Source organism: Myxocyprinus asiaticus, chromosome 29 (assembly GCF_019703515.2).
Source record: "Myxocyprinus asiaticus isolate MX2 ecotype Aquarium Trade chromosome 29, UBuf_Myxa_2, whole genome shotgun sequence".
NCBI classification, from domain to species: Eukaryota; Metazoa; Chordata; class Actinopteri; order Cypriniformes; family Catostomidae; genus Myxocyprinus; species Myxocyprinus asiaticus.
Window position 1 is genome coordinate 5,606,971 of NC_059372.1, and position 16,244 is coordinate 5,623,214.

The 16,244-nt window shown below is 39.4% G+C and overlaps 1 protein-coding gene and 1 long non-coding RNA gene across 2 annotated transcripts in view; both read left to right on the plus strand.

Moving 5' to 3' along the window:
• The window catches only part of LOC127420192 (zinc finger protein 850-like), a 296,445-nt gene that overhangs the window by 177,355 nt on the left and 102,846 nt on the right, over positions 1–16,244 (plus strand). The window lies entirely within an intron of this gene.
• LOC127420341 (uncharacterized) lies at positions 1,754–15,850 on the plus strand. Its single transcript, XR_007893791.1, has 3 exons — positions 1,754–1,768; positions 15,434–15,557; positions 15,654–15,850. It is a non-coding gene; the product is annotated as an uncharacterized LOC127420341 (long non-coding RNA).

Here is a 16,244-nt window from a genome sequence, read left to right on the forward strand (position 1 = left end):
TTCTGGTTGAAAGTTCATAGTCTTATATGTGATGTATTGGGCACTTGGCTTTCGCTTTGCCCCAGACTCTGTATTTTGGGCGATGGGGTGGTCATTGACGTTGCGAATCGGCACATAAAGAGTTGTGTCCTAATGAGCATCATGATTGCCAGACAGGTTATTTTAAGGGGATGGAGGTCGGTTGTAGCGGCCTCATTTCATGAGTGGTGCTCGGAGATGGGGAGGGTGGCGGCCTTTGAGGAAGGGATGTATAGAAGGCTGGGAAATCTGGGGTTATTTGATAGGAAATGGGGCAGATATTTGGCCTTTTTGGAAGGCTTTCGGGGAGAGGTAGTGGAGAGGGATCTCTAGTTTTAAATATGTGTGTGCAATTTGATTGTTTTTTTGAAAATATGCTTTTTATTTTATTAATTGTTTTTTGTGTGTGTGTGTGTGTGTGTGTGTGTGTGTGTGTGTGTGTGTGCGTGTTTTGTGTTTTGTGTTTTTTTTTTCGTTTTTTTTTTCGAATACTTATGACCACTGGGGTGAGTGTTTGTGTCAGGTGAGGGTGTTCGGGGGGAAGGGTTTAATTGTATATAATTTGTAATCTGAGGATGTGTCTAGTGTTTGATTTGCACTGACTAACATTAGCATGTGCAGTTTATATATTCACATTATACAGCTTTCTCCATTTACAGTAACATTAATTAACATTGACATTTGTGTACTTTCAGCTTAATTGTTTCTGACTCAGTTAGGTTATGCATTTAGTGAATAAAAGTGATGACTTGTCATGTCAAAGATTTAAACCATTTTTAGGCTTAACATTGCCTGAAATGTAATAAGGTTTTGATAATTGAAGTACCAGGGATGGTTGCACCAGCTATAGGTAAGTTACAACTTAGCCTAGTTGTGGCGTAAATGGGCACTAAGTCACAATTTACGGACTACTAAATATTTGAGCATTGCACCATTAAACTTGGGTAGGACGTAACCCTATGTATAAACAAAATATTTACGGAAGACTCTGACCAGGATTAACGGCTGGAATAAAAAAGCAGACTGATATTTTATGTCATCAATGAGTTCATGTTTTGTGGTGCAGTTTTCAGGGTGCGTCGCCCGGTGTCAAGTTCAACACATTCAAAATATACAGGATATTAAAATGAATAAATGTCTATTTTTCCAGCCTGTTGTATTAGCATTTATTTATCACCCCTTATTTATTTTAGATACAGTTCCTATATATTGGTATTTACACAGGGCAAATATACGATTTATCAAATCTACTTTTATTATGTATTGTATTTTAATGGGGATATAATTTATGACAGCTGACAGTTACGTGAGCAAACGAGGTTCAACGTCAACTGTAACTAAATAAAACTAAAACTAAATGAAACTGATGGGTTTTTAACAGTTCTGTCCACAAATATGAAGGCTCTTTATTGGATCAATACAGGTAAATGTCATATTATGGGACTAATAGTTAAGTCTTGCCTTAAGAACAGGTGGTGCAACCAAATTAAGCACCGACTTAGTTGCAAACTAACTAGTGGTTACTAAGCCCTTAGTGTAAACTTTACGTGCTAACTTAAGTGAGACTTTACGCACAGCTGGTGCAGCCTTACCCAGATGCACACATACTGAATAAAATGAAAAGATTGTGAATGAATACATATATTTTTAATTTCTTTTTATACTCCAGTCCAGCAGGTGGCGGTAAAGCATCAAGAGCTGGTTTGCAAACCGCCAATGACACTCAGAAGAAGAAGAGGAACTCATTTCGGTACGTGGTCAATCTGTTATACATTTATTTTTATTATTTATATTTTTTCGATGTGTATTTTTCTGTCCGTGTATTTTTTCTCTCTTTGGCTCTTTAATGGTAGTAAACGAAGCTGATTATTCGCTTATGTGGCGGTTTTGTGACGGATGCTTTAAAATGTCCAGTTTCAAGAGAAACAAGTAGAAATCTGAGAATATTGTGTTTAATTTCTGATATATGAGCTCTTTAAATCCATCAGCTGATTGTAAATGAGTTCAGTGACGGCGGTTGTATAGCTATAGACATTTATAAGCTTATTTCAGGGGTTTTCCTGGTCAAAAATGGTCTTCGGTCGTTATTGCTATTAATATTTAACATTATGTGGTTATATATAATGTTTACATTGGATATACGAGTTACTTTGATCATCTAAGCATGAGCAATGTGAATTTGAAAGGGTTTGGAAGGTAAATTTAATTATCATCTAATTTCAAAAGTGTTTGTTATAATATTGTGACTGTGCATGAAAACATTACTGAGTTGAGATTTGTGATTTAAGTGAAAATGTTTGTTTTTACTCCTTAACAGATATTACATAAATCTCTTCATTAGGCTATTAAATTTAAATAATCTCTATGAATATCTGAAGGCAAACATCACTGGAACAGAATAAATATTAGTTGGAGGCAATGGCGTAGATTTGGTTTGAACACTGGAGGGGACCAAATGGGGGGCGGGGGGGATAAGATAAAGTCTGTTCAATGTAAAGATGCCATGGTGTGAGTTTTTGATGGTTAGATTACCTTCTGAGAAAAAAAATCCCAGTTAACCGGTTTAACAATTATTTACTTATTATACAACAGCACTGATGCAAAAAGTGCATATCACGTAACAGTTTTCTAAATGTCTAAGTGGATGTATTTCTGGGGGTTGTGTGGATCCTAAGTGAAGCCCTATAATAAGTAAACTGATAAATGCGCACACAAAAATAAATAAAATAAAAATAAGGGTGCTTTCACACTGGCAGTTTAGTTCGAAACAGAGCACGGTTCGCATGAAAAATTGGTAATGTGAAAGCTGTCATGCGGACCGGGGAGCGCACCGCGGTACCGAACCCGAGACTACCTGTAGGAGGTGGTCTGAGTTCGGTTGCAATGGAACTGTAGCGCGATTCGCGTGAATGTGAAAGCAACTCGGACTCAGGTGCGCATTCATTCAGGAAGTAAAGTAACCTGCGCATGCATTTTAGCCGTAGACGACATCTATCTATCTATCTATCTATCTATACACCTTATAAATACTATGGCTGTGTCTCGTTTGGAAGGATGCATCCTCCGGAGGTCGCATATGTCGGCCGCATACATCATCGAGGCTGTCTCGTTTCATTTTTTTTCTTTCTTTTTCTTTTTTTTTAATCTATTGTCAATGCCTTTTATGTATATGCACTTACATTTATACAATTGTTATTAGCATTCCCAAAAAAACAAAAACAAAAAAAAAATGAAACGAGACAGCCTCGATGATGTATGCAGCCGACAAATGCGACCACCGAGACACAGCCTATATATAAATACTATTATAGGTTATAAATGTAGGGTATAATAGGAGATTACAGTGGCGATAACTTCACCTTGGACACGAGCATAAGTGTGTAGTGTAAACAAAGATGCAAATTAATTCCTTGCAATCAGCTGTCTCCTCAAAATACGTCGTTTGTGAGCAGCAGCAAGCCACCTTCCCCTGGACATCTGATGAGTTACGCCATGAAGCGCACATATACGCAGTTGTCGTTCACTCTGCTGTGCATAATGGCACCAAAAAAACAAAAAGTATGATGAGTCGTGTTGTGTTCTCCATGCGCGTTTGTGATGATGTAAGATGAACGCAAATGGACCGGCGTTTGATAGAATCAAGTGAGTGTGAAATCAGACCAACGCTGCGGGAGGCACTGGGAACGATCGCACTCGGAATTGGACCGCAGCAAACGTGCCCATTGTGAAAGCCCCCTAACAGACGCTCCAATCTAGGGCACAAAACCACTTATGCACATCCCGAGCTCAGTGATGTGCTCAAGGGCGTTTTCACACCTGGCTCGTTTGGAGCATTTGTTTCGGAACCTGGCACGTTTTCTCCCTTGGTTTGGTTTGTTTAGGCATATATGAACAAGGCAGTCACACTCAGATCTGCACCAAAACAATCGGTCTGAGACCGCTTGAATGAGGTGGTCTCGGACCGGTTGCAAACGAACTCTGGAGCGGTTCGCTTGTGGTGAGATTGCAAACCGACCCAACGGACCAATGAACCAAACAATATCCCTATAAAAACCATCAACGTAAATGAGGGATCTTTGGAGAAGACATCTGTAGATCAGCACTTCTCTGTAATTCATCATCAAAATGTGGATTAGACATAATCGCACATTTAAAATAGGAGCTGTTTTATAATTCCTGAGGTAATTTTAGTACGATCGTTTCTCTCTTTTGGATAGTGGCAGAACATGGGTAGGATGGTGTTAGCAACTTTTTGACAAATAAAAAAAAAAGATTTTTTTATGCAGCTTTACTCCGCTGTTTGTGTGTGTGTATGTGTGTATGTGCAAGAGAGGGAGAGAGAGAGATGCCTGTTGCACGTTTCAATGGAGAAATAATGAAAAAGCAACTAATGATGGATAAAAATAACCATGACGGAATCTTTACAACTCCTGTCCATCCGAGTGACAGATCATTTGTATTTGGAGCACAACCTCTTAACTGGCGACGCTCGAACATTCTCAAAATTTTTTAATGGTTGACACATTTTTTACAGGCATATAATTTTAAGCGGTGTATCTATGGATGAGCTTAGTCCTGGAATAGCGAACAAACATAGTGACCATTAAGGGGACAGCTTGCTCACATGTGACTTTTATTGACATAGTTTTGGTCCATTTTGAAATGTTGACTCGTGAAAGTGAACCGAACCAAGAAGAAAATGCAACATTGTAACAATTTAGTCCCCGCTTCGGAACAAAGCAAACAGTCTACAGGTCTGAAAATGCCATAAGCGTAAACAGAGTGCTTCAAAAGTGCGTAACAGTAAGATTATTGTGGGTGCGCAACATGTAGTTCATGGCATTAAACAGTTTTTTTCTTCTGCATTAGTTTATTAAAGCAGTCCGTTGTTCTGTCAGACACCCCAACATAAAGAATCGGCAACAGTCTAAATACTGTCTACAACACCTTACAAATAAACCTTTGGACTATGCATAATAAAATTGACATTTATTGTTGATTGCGGTGAATTTGTACAGAAGCAATGCTTTAAATAATTAGGACGATTTAGATGGAATTTTTCAAAGTTTACTTGCTGATAGTAACTACAGCATGTGGTCTGCATGTTTAAACATTACAAAAAGTGGCATCATTTATTCATGACTTTAAAATCACCACAAAAAATATTAAATTTACTTGTTTGTTGTTGGGTGACTAGTGGAGCAGCCTGTCCAATTCGTAGGATATGTGTCTTTCTAGGACTTCTGTCTGCTTGTTTACATCCGTCGTCTTCAGTCAGTCATTTAAATGCTGCCAAACAGTCGATTTAAGTCAATTTTTTTGATGGATATGAGTCTGGTAGATCAAATTCCTCTGTTATATTTTGGAATTTGTGTGTTTAAGCTTCATTTTCACATGAATTGAAAGTTCACGTTCAGTTCGTGACACCTGGCCATTAAAGCACCATGCGGCCACCGTCCGTAACCATAGCAACAACTCCAGTACACACACGCGCAAGAGTTTTTCCGTTTAGGCTTACACAATCTTATGAAAAACTCTTTTATTATATATTTATACATTATATCTATTATTTTTCCACGTGTAAATAAAGCATTTCATGGTTTTTAATTGTTGTTTCTAAATTCTTACTGTTAAATTAACCGTCTAATCGCGTCATCCCAAATTCACTGCATACTCTTAAATATATATACACTGTATCATATCAAACATTCAGAAACATTAGAGTTAGTGTTTCATAAAAAATGAACCCTTTCAGAAAATTACAATTCTTAGCTGCTCATCTGAAATGCCTTTCTGCTTTCTTCACCATGAAAAACAACTGATCATTTATATGGACACCTTTAACATCTTCACTGACTCCACTTATGACTCATGTGATATATTTCATGTTTTCTAAATTCATAAGAATGTTTTATGTGGGTAACAGACCTACAGACCGAAATTGCACATTGTTAGCCACTGACTGTCTTGTGAGTTTTATTCCTGCAGGGGGCGCTTGATGCTCTGAAAACCGAATTCTCTATTCATCCGCATTTAAATCTAAGAACGCTTTATATATCCATTTGGAGACATTTTACACTGGATAGTTATTTTTAATAAAAACAGATCATTGCAAGGAGTCATACCTGTGAATGAAAATTCACCTCAGCATTATCTGTAATAGCATTTTTAAAAATCGTCGGTAGATAGCAGTTTCTTCTGATTTCTGTTTAGTCATCACATTTTTTTAATTTATGTGCACTTGAAGAAATTGTTAATATATTAGGAAGAAGGAAATAACAGAGCACACAGTAGTCCAGCAACCATGGATGGCATGTCCACGTTAGCAATCGCATTTACTCAAATACAGAATTAAACCAATTGTACATACAGTGCATAGTGAATAGGGTTGGCAACCGACCATTCTTTAAAAAATACCGGAATCAGATGATCTTCATGACTTTCGGTTCCATTAACGTTTCTCCTGCATGCAATTTTCCACCAACGCGGCTGGAACAGCATCCTGAAATAGTCTGACAGTGTTTCCAGCAGCACATCTCTGCAGCAGCGCTGCTCTCTACTGACTCTACAGCGTAAAACACACAGTTCTACCAGTGTATTTGATTCCCGATCTCGAGCTGGCTCTTTTGAATCTACAGTAAGAAACATATGCACTTCCATTATAGTTCGATTCCCAAAATAATTATTCTAAAGAGCGCAAAATATACAGCGCTTCCATGTATAGTCCAAACTGTTTCTGGAACTGTTACTGTTTATTTTGTATTATTATTAACAGTTTTATTGATTCCATATAACATATATAAATATAATAATAATAAAAAATAACACACGAACAGATCCCCCAGTGGTCAAACATAATTGACAAAGACACACAAAAAGACAATAAAACAGTAGAAAATATTTAGAAATACATAATGGAAAGTATACTTTCAATAACAAAAAGGCTACAACACACACATTTAAAACAACATGTCTCCCTCCACTGCCCCTCCCCGAGAGCCCTCCAAAAAGGCCAAATAGCCACCCCACCTCCTGATGAACATATCCATGTTGCCTAGCCTTCTATATGACAACTCCTCCAAAGCCGCTACCCTGCCCATCTCCTCGTACCACTCACGAAACGAGGGGGCTCCAGCTGACTTCCATCCTCTAAGGATAACCTGTCTGCCTATCATAACACCAGCCAGGATCCAATACTTCATATACTTATCCCCTACATCAATGACCGCCCCGTCACCTAAAATACAGAGTCTGGGGCAAAATGAAATTTGAGTACCTAATACATCGCCCATAAAACTGTGGACCCTCAACCAAAATTCTTGAATTTTAACACATCCCCAAAAGACATGGGTTGTGTCTCCATCTTCTGATTGACATCACTAGCAGGTGGGTGTGTCTTTAAGACCAAGCTTATGCAATCTAGAGGGGGTCCAATAGACTCTATGTAAAATCTTAAATTGCATAAGGCGAACTCTTGCACCTCTAGATGCAGATTTGATGTTTTTTAGAATCCTAGCCCACACTCCCTCCTCCAATGCCAAGTTTAGATCTTTCTCCCATAATCTCTTAAGAGAAGTTGAAATTCCGTCCCCCAGACTCTGCATTAGCAGGGAGTAATACACTGATGCCTCATGACCTTTTCCAAAAGCAGTAATCACCACTCCCAGAGTATCTGCCACTTTAGGGGGGTGTAAACCACTCCAAAAAACAGTACAGAGCAGGTGGCACAGCTTTAAATACTTATAGAACTGAGATCTAGGAATCCCAAAAAGTTTAACCAAATTTTGAAAGGATCTCAACACTTCATTCTCATATAGGTCACCGAGTGTAGTAACCCCCCTCCCAATCCACTCTAACCAGCAAAAAGGGGACTTGTTGATGCATAATTTGGGGTTCAGCCATATGCTCGAGGCAACATTTAAAAAAGTGTCCGAATTAAACAGTCTGGACACTTTTATCCATACCAAGTTCAAGTGCGAGATAACGGGATGTAACTTATCTTCTCGGATTAATTTGATATAGAGGCTCTGCAGTGGCGAAATAGGGGCAAAAACTTCCTGTTCTATACAGAACCAGGGAGGGGCTCTCTCAGGTGGAAGCGACCAATGAGCCAAATGTCTGAGACTGAAAGCATAATAATAAAATAAAATCTTGGGTAGGCCGAACCCACCTTTGTCAATCGGCCTATGTAACTTATTGAAATGTAATTTGGGACGCTTACCATTCCAAATGAAGGACTTCGCTATGCTATCAAATTGCTTGAAATAAATGAGGGGGACATCTACAGGGAGAGACTGCAACAAGTAATTGAATTTTGGAATACAGTTAATTTTAAAAACATTAACTTTCCCAATCATAGATAAATGTAATGAAGCCCACCTGTCCACATCACTCGAAAACTGTTTTATTAAGGGGTCAAAATTAACTCTTAACTAAATCAGACAATTTTGCTGGGAATAACATGCCCAAATACTTAATGCCTTGTTTGGGCCACTGGAAAGCGCCCGACTGGAAAGCCGTTACTGGGCAGTACGCTGTCAGAGCCAAAGCTTCAGATTTAGACCAGTTGACTCTATATCCAGAAAACTTAGAAAAGGAATTAATAATTCTGTAGAGGCAAGGCATAGATCTAGTGGGGTCAGAGATTAATAATAAAATATAAAATGCGTAAAGCAAAAGTTTATGCGCCATACCTCCTGCCACCACCCCTGGAAAATCGTCCTCCTTTCTTATCGTGGCTGCTAATGTTTCCAGGGCAAGACAGAACAATAATGGGGAAAGAGGGCAACCCTGCTGAGTGCCCCTATTCAGAGTAAAATAATCTGAAATTAGTCTATTTGTTTGTATCGCCGCTACCGGGTGTCTATAAAGTAACTTAATCCATCCAATAAAAGTATTCCCAAACCCGTACATTTCCAAAATCTTAAAAAGATAATCCCATTCTACCATATCAAACGCCTTTTCGGCGTCAAGTGAGATGGCAGCGACCGGAGATTGATCATTCGCTACTGACCACATGATACTGATGAAACGCCTAATATTGTCAGAAGAGCTGCGGCCCCGAATAAACCCCACCTGATCTATATGTATAAGAGATGTCATAACTTAATCGGTTAGCCAAAATTTTTGACAATTTATACATCTAGCTGGATCAGGGAAATTGGACGGTAACTCTTACACTCGCTTGGATCTTTGTCCTTTTTAAGAATCAGACTGATCCGGGCTTGTGTCATGGTCAAACTTCTAACAAAATTGGAGCCAGTTCTGTAGCATAATATCTAAAAAATTCAGCGGCAAAACAGTCTGGTCCCGGAGCTTTGCCTGTAGGCAAGGCCTTAATTACCTTGTCAAGCTCCTCCAAGGTCATCTCAGAATCAAGAGAATTTTTTTGCTCCGTCATCAGTTTAGGGAGTTTGAATGGTTCCACAAAGTCTCTAATATTCTCATCAGTAGACGAAGACATGGAACTATAGAGATCAAGATAGAATTATTTAAAAGCATTATTAATATCGATGGCTGAGGTAAATATTTCACCATCAGCAGTTTTCAATGGGATCTGAATGGTAGAAAAAGACTCTCTGTTTTATATATCTAGCCAAAAGCTTCCCTGCTTTGTCACCTGACTCAAAATATGACTGTCTTGCCCTGAATAACCAAAACTCCACTTTCTGCGACAGAATAGCATTATATATGTATTTCAATCGAGTCAATTCTCTGAGGCCATTAGATGACATTCGGTGCTTCAGCTCTTCCAACTCCGTGAGTTCTCATGCTTTGGATTTTTTGGTGAATGAGGCATACTGTATGATCCGACCCCTAAGAACTGGCTTAAGTGCCTCCCAGGCTACATCCACAGAGGAAACTGAGGACCAGTTGGTCTCCATATAAACATTGATTTCAGTCTTTAACATTTGTTGGAAATCAGGATTTTGCAAAAGGGATACATTAAAGTGCCAGCTGTATGATTTCTTTTTCTCCATATGTGGCTACATCTCTAAACTCACCAGGGCGTGATCTGAGACTAAAATGTTTCCAATTGAAAAAATCAACAACAGATGAAATGAGGGACTTAGATATAAAAAAAAAAAACCTATTCTAGAATAAATCTTATGAACTGAAGAACAAAATGTATAGTCCCTACGAGATGGGTTCAAAAGTCGCCAAATATCTGCAAGACCAAGATTTTTACACATCCTGTGAAGTGTCAATGTTGCTCTAGGAGGCTTACACACTTTTGCTTCACTATGATCAAGGACTGAATCCATTAATAGATTAAAGTTTCCTAATATAATATCATGAGGGGTGCCAGCGGCTTGCAACATCCCTTCAAGATCTATAAAAAAGCCTTGATCATTAGCATTAGGTGCGTAAATATTAGCCAAAATCAACCTTTGCCCCTGAATTTCTCCTAAAACACTAATGATTCTCCCTAATTTATCTTTAATCTGTTTAAGACATTTGAATTGTAGATGTTTATTTATCAGTATAATGACCCCCCCTGCTCTTACTTGAGCCAGCACTAAAGAAAACATGTCCACCCCATATCCTCCCAAATTTTTCAGCTTCCTGCGGGGAAAGATGCGTTTCTTGAAGAAACACTGTATCATATTTCTTACGCTTAAGAAAATAAATAACCTTTCTTTTTTTCATGGGGTGCCCCAACCCATTCACATTACACGTGGAGAGAGACAGTTCACTCTTATTAACATTTGACATGTTGATATAATAAAAAAAATAAATTGTGTGTCAAAAACAAAATTACACAGACCATGTTCCCCATAAGTGCAACAATCAAACTCCAAACTTCCCCCCAAACAAAACAAACGGAGAAAAGAAAAACGTGCGCGTTAACCCCGCGCACGACAGCGCCAACCGGCGTCAATCCCTCTAAACTCAAAAGGTCCATGAACCTCTTCATTGTTCAAGTCCGGTGCTTCTATTCAAATTTTGTGAGGCAAAATTACATAACAGAAAATACTTTGTAAAACAAAACCCAGCCAACAGGCAGAATAAACAAAAATAACATGTAGATTAATTCACAGAACTGTCTTGAAGGTGTGTTCCTCCACAAAATAAACTCCAGCTGATATAAAGCCATTCAGTTTCCTTGAACAGACAGACAATTGTTCAGTGAGCCAGCTGTTATGAGTGCAGCAGATGACGTAATCATTCTAATGTCCTTTAAAAGTACTCCACAAAAATAAACTCCAGCCAACAGGAGGCATAAGCACAAAGAGCGAACAGATTCATCCACAACACTGTCCCGAAGCAGTGTTATTCCACAAAACAAGCTCCAGCCACTAGGCGGAACCAACACAAAAAGAACAAAACAGGCGCCCCGGTTTCTTGAATGGTCAAGTATGTATTAATCACTCGGAGGCCGCATAAACAAAATGCACCATGACTTACTCAGTCCATCAACTTTATAAAAGACATACTTTGTGTAGGCATGTAGATATTTTGCAGTCCTTCTTAATATCTATTATCAGTCTGGCCGAGAACTTCAGTGTAAAGTGATCTTCCGTCCATTCTAAAGTTTCTTGGAGTGATATTCCACAAAACAAACTCTAGCCGCTAAGTGGAACCAACACAAACAGAAACAAAAATGGTGCCCAGCTTCCTCGGACAGCCAAAGTATAGTGAGTTAATCCACTCTGGAGCTACATGGAAAAACCCCAAATGGCTTACTCACCCATTGTTTTTATAAATGACATTGCTTGCTTTGGACACGTAAATACCCTGCGACCATCCTTTGTTTCTATTCTCAGTTTGTCCAGAAACATCAGTGCAAAAGCGATCTTCCGTTGATGTAAGTGTTTCTTGCATTCCTTGAACCGATCGCATTTCTCTCTTGTCGAGTTCGCAAAGTCCGGGAACAAGAAAATACTGTGATTCTTCCTAGAAAGCTTTCCTTTGCTCCTCGCCTGGCGCAACACGAGATCTTTATCGAATGATCTCAGAAATTTGGCCAGAATTGATCGGGGCCTGTCTCCCTCAGCAGATCTACGAGCCGGGACTCTGTGAGCTCGCTTGATTTCCAGTTTATGGCCTATTATGTCGAGCAGGCTCAGGAAGAGCTCGTCAAGGAATTTCACCATATCTCTGCCCTCTTCATGCTCAGGAATTCCAACAATTCAAATATTGTTCCTTCGATTCCTATTTTTGGTCGCAGGCGGATTACCGGATAATTCCCTTTCCGACGACTCCAAATAGTCGATTCGTTTCTCAACGTCTGTGACTCTTGTGACCAGCTCAGAGAATTTTGTTTCCATTGCCGTAATCGATCGACGTATTACAGCGAGATCCTCCAAGTCTGCAACAACCTTCTCGCATGGCGTCAATTGAAAGCCCCCCCCCCCCGTTACTGTGTATTTAATGATCAGCTATGAGACTTAAATCAAGCAGTGCATTTACTGACTAGTATAACAATGTATAATTAAAGCTACATGAGAGTTTTTGTAATAAGTGGAATTTTATAAAAGAATAAACAAATTAATGAAATATGACATCACATTTCTTGTTGGTTTAGGTTTGTTTATTTAAAATATAGTTAGGATCTATTATTGGATTGTAATTATGTCTCTAAACACAAGTCTGCAAACACACCTTTTACAAGAATTGTATTACATTTATTTCTGATTTGTTATATCTGCTCTGTAGAAATCTGAAATGATCTCATCATTTGATAACAGACTGCAAAGGGTAGTAAATACAAAAAGAATTGCATTTCTCATTTCCAGATAATTATTTAAAAAAAAGGTACTTAAAGAGTTACTGGAACCGTTAAGGAACCGGAATTGTTAAGAGGAATCGGAACTGGAATTGTTAAATTCCTTATGATTTCCATCCCTAATACTGAATAGGACATTTACTTATAGCACACGTGAAATGCTTTTACCTTGGGCTGCATCTGAAAACGTAGGCAGCTGACTTGCTACCTTGCTGCCTAATCAGTTAATGGCTTAACTGACAGCTGTTTTCAGTGAATGGAACTCTTAAGGAAACTGGTCTCCGAACAGTTTGAAAAGATCCTTATTTTCATCCTACCTCCATATACAACCTCCGGCGGCAGCATTTTCCTAGTTTCGTACGCAGCCTCGAAGTTGCACTCAGGCACTTGTGCGGATCCAGCGCAAGCCTCAATCTCCTGACAGTTTAAACGGCCTAGATTGCCTACTTGGATTGACCTGGACCGACCATCATGATTGTGAATCAGAGGAGCTTTTGATTCTGATCCTGAAGTTTTTTATTCTGGCTGATGGAAAAGCGCTTCAGAGGAAGATATTAGATGAGCGCTTGACGGGAAGAAGACACTAGATTTTCATGAGGTTCCTGAATTACATCTGTTTAAACGAGATATCTGCATATTTGCAAATGGTATATAATAAAAGTTTTATTGATATTTACCTTTTATCATTAGAAAAGAAAGTTAAATATGACAGGGAACTGTTGAGGAGTGCCTGTTCGAATACATGCTTTAGAGGTAAATAAATGAGCACTCCACAGGATGCTGGATCTGCTCACGTTGTGAGGTTGGTTTATTACATCTGGTTTATGAGGTATGTGCATATTTGCAGATGGTATATGATATTTTTTTGTATTGGTATTTTATCATTAGACAAGACAGTTAAGTTACAGGGAACTGTTGAGAAGAGAGAGGGAGAATGAAACGGGCGAGCACTTTAACATTATGAGCTCAAAAGTGTCTGCAGCAGCTCTGATATGTGGACTGTTTTAATGACACTGTTGCACACCGGTCTATTATTGTAGTAACACGATGGCACGTAACAAGAAAATGAACTGTGACTGATCGTTTACATGCCTTAGTCGCTCACATGCAAGCAGGCGATTCTCAGCGCCCTCAAGAAACAAATTGGCCAATCAAGAAAATGTATGGGCCTATGCGCTAATTAAAAAAGTCAGAATATCGGATGATTTATCTGCCTCTACGATATATCGGTCGACCACTATATCAGTCATATTCATTTTTAAACAACACAATACTAATGTTTGAAATTATTTTCAATCACAGCTTTCATGCGTCTTGGCATGCTCTCTACCAGTCTTTCACATTCCTGTTGGGTGACTTTATGCCACTCCTGGCACAAAAATTCAAGCAGCTCAGCTTTGTTTGGTGCTTGTGGCCATCTATCCTCCTCTTGATCACATTCCAGAGGTTTTCAATGGGGTTCATGTCTGGAGATTGGGCTGGCCATGACAGAGTCTTGACCCGGTGGTCCTCCATCCGCACCTTGATTGACCTGGCTGTGTGGCGTGGAGCATTGTCCTGCTGGAAAAACCAATCCTCAGAGTTGGGGAACATTGTCAGAGCAGAAGTAAGCAAGTTTTCTTCCAGGATAACCTTGTACGTGGCTTGATTCATGCGTCCTTCAAAAAGACAAATCTGCCTGATTCAAGCCTTGCTAAAGCACCCCCAGATCATCACCGATCCTCCACCAAATTTTACAGTGGGTGTGACACTGTGGCTTGAAGGTCTCTCCAGTTCTCCCTCTAACCATTAGATGACCAGGTGGAGGATCTGTGATGATCTGGGGGTGCTTCAGCAAGGCTGGAATAGGCATGAATCAAGCCAAGCACAGGTAACCACCTTCCCCCGCACGTGTTTAGAGGTCTTCAATCCGATCTGAGTCTGACGGTGCTCAACAAACCTACAGGTTTTGGGCCAGGTTTGAGTCAGTTTTTCAAGTAGGCTATAGGGCGAGTTACGGGCTGTTCACACGTGCGTCGAGGCCATATAAACTGGACGGACGTCTTTGATCATTGATCATTGTATTTGATCAAAGTTCTTTATTCCCAAGTCCTGACAAATAACAGAATAACCGTTTGTGAACTCTTGCGGTTAACCAAATATTACAAAAGGTTACAGTGCACATATTTAGGGTATTAAGGCACCTTTCTCTTTATCATTAAACATTAAATGCATGCAGGACTTAAACATTTTAAAGTGCTCTATACTGTTGCACGAATGCTGTCGCTTATATGAATTTAAACCATCAGCTTTGTACACAGCCAGGGTAAGCTGCACCTTTTCTTTGTGTTTTGAAGCGTTTTTATTAATCTTTACAAATGGTATTTCGCACAAGGCTGACATTTAAGTGGATTTATAATAGATATCTCAAAATAAATAAATAATTGATTTAGAGCTCAGGGCCCTTTGGGTTTAGAGGCCCCTGGGCAATGGCCCAATTGGCCCGATGGTTAATCCATCCCTGCCAGTTGTCATTTTCTGCAAATAATTGCTCTAAATGACAATATTTTTATTTGGAATTTGGGAGAAATGTTGTCAGTACTTTATAGAATAAAACAAAAATTTTCATTTTACTGAAACACATACCTATAGATAGTAAATCCAGAGAAACTTATAATTGTGCTGTGGTCTCTTAATTTTTTCCAGAACTGTATGATCTCCTTAAATAAAGATGCTGGATATTAATGATTTCATCCCAGAAATCTCTCAGCTGAAGAAAGAGGTGACGTCACTTAAGACAAAGCTGATGGAGAGAGAGGACAGGTTACAGGTTAAACATTCATTTCATCCTTAAAGTTGAGATTGTAAGCTTTCAAATGATGTGATATGATGAACGGTACAGATGTGATTGTGTTGTGTTTGTCAGGAGCTGGAAAAGGTTTCCTGTCAATCTTCAGTGTGTGTGACTGATGGGATCTCCACAGAATGTCAGGATTCAGTGTGGAGCGGCAGAGATCAGTCCACACCACAGCGACTGCTGGACAAACTCTCTGAACAGAGATCCAGAGACACACAGGACTCACAGCTCACTTTACTCTGTTCTACTGATTGTATTCAGGGTGATCAAACCTCCACAGAGTCTCTGACTTCTGTCTGTAACGCTGGAGAACAGCAGATGCTGCAGATACCAGTGAAGATTGAAGTGAAGCTGGAGGAGATAAAAGAAGAAAACACACTAGAGGAACAACACAGTGATGATGATGATGATGATCAAACCTCCACAGAGTGTCTGACTTTCTGTAACGCTGGAGAACAGCAGATGCTGCAGACACCAGTGAAGATTGAAGTGAAGCAGGAGGAGATAAAAGAAGAGGAACACAATGATGATGATCAAACCTCCACAGAGTCTCTGACTTCTGTCTGTAACGCTGGAGAACAGCAGATGCTGCAGACACCAGTGAAAATGTGTTCAGTGAAGCTACTGGACTGCAGGAACCTGATGAAGATGAGAGGAGAA